Genomic DNA, 6,321 nt, shown 5'->3' on the forward strand with positions numbered 1-6,321 from the left:
TACGGTTTCTCTTTCCGCAAAGCAGTTTTCATTAAGCTGAAAACTTTCTAATGGAGCATTTGAATGCGTAATGTGGAAGGTTACAATTTGAGACCAATTATTTGCTCCAGAAATTTTGAGAAAAATTACTCTTTTTTTTTTATCAACACTCATTTTCTTTTCTTCATTACTCAGTTACGAACAAAAAGCCTTTAAACTTCAAAAAGCAAATCTAAGTTAACATTTTTGACGTTGTATATTTCTACTAATTCTCGAATTGCATTAAATGTTGGTAGATTAGATAATGTTTAAATGTTGTAGTTTTTTTTTAATTTATTGTAATTAAAATCAAGCCACTTTTCTAGTATGTAATAGCGTTTTGATGAAAATTTGAGATAGATGTTTCAATTTGAATCGCTTAATTTATTGATCTTGATCACATTTTCTTAATTAATTTTCAACTAATGTACCATAACTTTTCATTTTGTCTTTCCTTCAAGAATGTTCTTAAATTTTCCATTATATCATAAACATCAACGATTGTTGCATCCTCGCTTTGTAATTTCAACAATGCCTTTTGAAAAATGGTTCCAACATTCGAAATAAATCCAAGATATGCAAGAGAGAAGTCGTCGTCAAATATTTTTTGTAGTAAACGAACAATCGAGTCTTGACTCATAAAACGTGCCTTTACTGGTAAAAAATTTGAAATCTATCTCTCAACTGGCGGTAAACGTGACGTCCATCGAATTGGTATATGACCTAATAGTTCCATCCACTCCGTTTCAGTCCATTCAAAAAACAATTTTAATTCTGCAGTTCCTAAATCATGTCGCCCTATCGCTCTTTTGGCAAACCTTGGTAAAATCCTTGAAAGGTTAATGGCATTACGGGTAACCGACCTGCTAGTGCAACAGGATATGATATCGCCTCAGAATATGGGTTCACTCCTGGGAAATCCAGTGAAGATTGTCTAGTGGCATTTCGAACGCATATTGAGAATTATACATCCAAATATGAATTAGCAATGTACGTGGATTTCGAAGGGGCATTTGATACTGTTTGGTGGGAGGCAGCGATGGCTCAGTTAAGAAACGCTGATTGTTCCAAGGAATTATATATGCTTTTCAACAGTTACTTTTTAAATAAATATGTGCTAGTGAAGTCCAAGGACTTTGAGCTACGAAAACAGGTTGTGAGAGGATGTTCTCAAGGCTCCGTCTTGGGACCCCTTATTTGGAACCTAGTTTTACAGAATTGGTTGGTTCGCACATTCCCTAATTAGTATTAGTAACGGCCGTATGGTGCAAGAAAGCCTATGGCTTATGCTGCACCAGCCAAAAAAAAAAAAATCCGAACAAAACAATGATAAAAACAAAAATTAAATAAATAAATAATAATAATTAATAAATAAATAAAAATAATAAAATGAAATAAAAAATAAATAAAAAGGAAATTAATCCTATCATCCTATGCGCTTCCCTTACCCGAAAGTACTATCCAGATGACCTTTGAATTTCCCCAAACTGTCGGCCTCTACCACCCATGAAGGCAACTTATTCCAATAATTTATAACTCGCTGGCTAAAATAAAACTTCCTGCAGTCCAATCTAAACATTTCCCCCCGTAACTTGAATTTATGTCCCCTAGTTCTAGCATCATTTATAATCTTGAAAATTTTGTCCTCATTCATTTTACTGATGCTTCTCAGAGCCTTAAACACCTCAATCAAATCTCCTCTAAGGTGTCTAGTTTCCAAACTCTGCAACCCACATATTCGAAGTCTTTCTTCATAAGGACGCCCTTTTGCCGATCTCACCAGGCGAGTTACCCTTCTTTGCACCCTTTCAAGAAGCTCGATGTCTTTCTTTAGGTGCGGTCTCCATACTTGAACACAGTATTCCAAGTGTGGTCTAACATAAGCCTTATATAATGGGATTATCACGTCCCTATCTCTACTTGCAAAAGTTCGATAGATCATCGATAGGACACCATGGGCCTTCCTTGCAACCTGTTTACAATGCTCAGAGAATTTCATGTCTGACCGTATCGTAACACCCAAGTCCCTTTCCTCCAGTACTGGGTTTAGTTGAACTCCACCAAGTGAATAAGTTATTTTTGGATTACTGTTTCCCAGGTGTAATACCTTACACCTTGTTGGATTAAAGCACAGCTGCCATTTTTCTGACCATTCTTGAAGTCTATCTAGGTCTCTCTGAAGAAGCTCAGCTTGACAGTGATCTTTAACTACTCTACCAATTTTAACATCATCTGCAAATTTAGACATCACGCCCTCTATCCCTTCATCAATGTCGTTTATGAAAATTAAAAACAACAGTGGTCCTAATACTGATCCTTGGGGAACCCCACTTCTTACATCAACCCAATCTGAGGAATAGCCATTTATCACAACCCTCTGCCTCCTGGCCTGAAGCCATCCTTCTATCCATCTAAGGATTTTCCCAGTGATTCCAACCTGTTCCAGCTTATAAAGCAACCGCTCATGTGGGACTGAGTCAAAAGCTTTGCTGAAATCTAAATAAACAATGTCGAAATTATTCCCTAAATCCAGCTCGTGAGTGACCCTTTCGAAATAGCGAACCAGATTTGTTAAACATGATTTTCCCTTTACAAAACCATGCTGAGTATCCTTGAGAATTTCAATTCGATCCAAATGATCCTGAATTCCACCCTTGATCATTGCCTCCATGATTTTCCCTACTACTGAAGTCAGACTGACAGGTCGATAATTTCCCACTTCACTTTTAGAGCCACCCTTATGTATGGGAGATACATTTGCACTTTTCCAATCCAAGGGAATCTCCCCAGAGTCTAGTGATGCTTGCATAACCAGCCTCAGTGGTTCAATGCACTCGCTTGCCGCCTCTCTCAAGATCATCAACTCCAGGAGCCTTACTGGTCTGTAGGCTTGAAAGTTTTTTCATTAAATAATCTTGCGAAATTTCAATATCATTAATTACATATTTTTTAACTTCGCTCCCACAATTTCCCATTGCCACAAAAGGCTTTTCATTTGTAAATATCGATGCAAAATAACTGTTGAGTTCATCTGCAACGGCAGCTGGTGTATTTATTACTATCCCCTTTCCCTTACGTAAAGGTCCGATCTGGTTTGTCCTGCTCTTCTTGGCATTTATATATGTGAAGAATTCTTTATCCCCCCTCTTTGCTCTGTTTGCTAGTGATTTCTCATAAACTGCCTTTGCCTGTCGAACCTTTTCTGTGGCTCTATTACACATCACCTTGTAGCTGTTATAGGCTTCAGTACTTTTTATTGCTCTGTAACTTTTCCATGCCACCTTTTTCTGCTCAAGTAATGTGGCAACTTCACTATTCATCCAACTTGGAACCCTTCTCGTGGAGTATTTTTTTAATGGTATATACGCATTCAAGGCATCTGTGATTAATGTTTTAAAAGCGTACCACAGTTCAATTGTATTCATTCTCTGCGCGATATCTACCCAGTTAATAGAGGCCATGTAGTACCTTAAGGCATCGTAATTTCCTTTTCTGAAATTAAAACCCATTCCTTTGCCTTTTACTTCTGCTACCTCTCTCGTCATCATCCACCGTAGAACTCCATGATCACTTCCTGCTACTGGTTCCTCTACTGTCAGCCCTGTTATGTCATCTGATTCATGTGTGATGATGAGGTCTAGGATATTCTTTTCTCTAGTACTTTCCCTGCCATGTTGATACAAATAACAGTCATCTAGTTGATTTAAAAATTTTGTTCCCCATGTCGAGTTTCCTTCCCATTTACTCCAATCAATTAGAGGCAAATTGAAATCACCCATAATAAGACATTGACGCTTACTTGCCCATTCCATTTGCATGTAGAGGCTTTTGTCATAGTCTTCACAATCACCTGGTCTATAGATTACTCCTACTCGCATTGTACCTTTGTTTCCAACTATCTCACACCATACAGACTCTATACTAGCATGTGAAATGTCTGAATCCGGGAAAGCTATCGTCGCACTCAGGCTGCTTCTGATAAGAAGCATTACCCCACCACCCCTTCTATCTACTCTATCCTTCCTAAATACATTATACGTTATAATTGTAAGGGGCTGGCATTTGCAGATGATCTGACAATTATAATTGCAGGACGATCTCGCTCACTCTTAGAACAGAGAGCTAGTAGTGTGCTGACAGACTTAAGTTCTTGGGCTCAAAGCTTTAAGTTTGCTATTAGTCCTTACAAAACTAAAATAATGTTATTTAAAACAGCTTTAGATATAAATCGACCTCCTCAGATCAAGTTGAATGGTATACAGTTACCTATGGTCCTTGATACCAAACACCTGGGAATTATTGTGGACAGTAAGTTATCATTTCACCAGCACTTATTATATTTAAGCAATAAAATCAGGAAATTTTCTAGTGCTATCATTAGAATTTCAAAGTGTGACTGGGGCCTATCACATAAAACACTGTTTCTGTGTTACAAGGCAGTATTCCTTCCTATAACTACGTACGCTGCAGGAGCTTGGTTCCATAGAGTTAAAATAGCTACGTTTCGGGCTAAACTAAATTCCATACAACGCATCATGCTTCTTGGTGTTCTAAGAGTGTGCAGAACGGTGTCCACTGCCGCGCTGCAGGTGTTGGCCGGAGCGCTACCCTTGAATCTACATTTGTTGTATCGTGGTTTTTGCTACCGTATTAAGAGGGAAATTCCTACAGAACTTTTTGGTATAGAGATAAATATTCACTCTGACTGCAGAGGCGAAAAGAAAAGATGTATGAATGAAATAATCAATTTATGGCAGACAAGATGGGATACCATAACAACTGGAAGAGTGACCAACTTGTTTATCCCGAACGTGACCTTTTCTGAATGATAAAAAGGTTCGCAATTGGTTTACACCTAGTTTACAGTCGTCATTTTTGTTAACAGGGCACGGGTCAATGAATGAGAAATTATATGCATTAAGACTAAGTAACACGGACCTTTGTTTTTGCGGGGCCAGGGAAGGCTGGCGGCACATACTATATGATTGTCAAATATATGACAATGCCAGGACAGCGATACGTGAAATTCTTGAGAGTATAGCTCCAGGAGAAGAAGCTATATTTTTAAGACTAGTATAAGTTTCAGATGCTCCAGGTATTTGCTAAAGAAGTATTTGAACTAAGGAAAAGTATGATTCCAGTGATACGAGGTTGATCAAATCCATCTGGCTGGAGGCACTGAAGTGTTTTTATGCTGCCGTTCTTACTGGTTGCACAATTGAACATCTACCCTTTTCTTGATCTCTCTCTTTCCCTCCCCCCCCCCCTTGGTTTTTCCCTTTTCACTTTTTGGTATATATATATATATATATGTATGTATGTATGTTGGCGTATATATGCTAAAAACCAATATATATATATATATTTTTTTTTTTTTCCCCTATTTATTTATTATTTTTTTTATTTAAAATTTTTTTTTATTTTTATTTTTTTCTATTTATTTATTATTTCTATTTATTTATTTACCTTTTTTAATTATTATTTTTTTGTTATCTTAGTTAATTATTTTTATTCATTTCTTTCTCTTCCTTTCGGGTTTTTTTTTTTTTTTTTTTCCCCTTTGGAGTGGGCCCCAGAGAAGGGAAAAAAAATTTTTTTTTTGTCTCATACTCTGAGACCATAGGTGTCCCATCTACTGGAACTGGCCCACCTTCCCGTGGTGTGGACGAGTACCCAGAATCATCTGTCCAGGTGACTGATGCTTCTGGGTAGCCAAGCGGTCAGAACATAACAGAATACACACAAACCGACGTCACACACACATCTGGCCCATTTGTAGCGATACTGTTCTTCACAGAGATACGAGGCGAAGTTGAACTGACGTTCTAGGAGCCGCCCCTTACATAAACACATGTCTGCAGTTCTTTTTGTAGAAGACGAGAACTCATTATAAATTTTAATAACAAGTGTTTCAATATCGATTTTCAAGGTAGTATCAGCTTTTTTTATGGTGTATAAAATATGAGCATTACATTATGAGTATTGTTCTGTAAATTGCAGCGGCTGGAGACTAGGCACCTGCGAGGTGATCTGATTGAGGTGAATAAGGCCTTGAATGGGTTGAGCACGCTGAATTCTGATGGGATTCTTCCACTTGCTCAGATTACGAACCTAAGGGGGCATAAATTCAAATTGAGGAAAGACAGTTGTAGAATAGATATGCGGAAATTTGCCTGTAGCCAGCGGGTAGTTAATTGCTGGAACAAACTTCCATCTGTCGTTGTGGAAGTTGATAGCTTAAATAAATTAAAGGAGGAACTGGACAAATATTTAGAGGGAATGGTTGTGTGAATTTTTTTTTTT

Source organism: Mastigoproctus giganteus, chromosome 13, assembly GCF_048544385.1.
Source record: "Mastigoproctus giganteus isolate SK-2022 chromosome 13, ASM4854438v1, whole genome shotgun sequence".
Lineage (NCBI taxonomy): Eukaryota > Metazoa > Arthropoda > Arachnida > Uropygi > Thelyphonidae > Mastigoproctus > Mastigoproctus giganteus.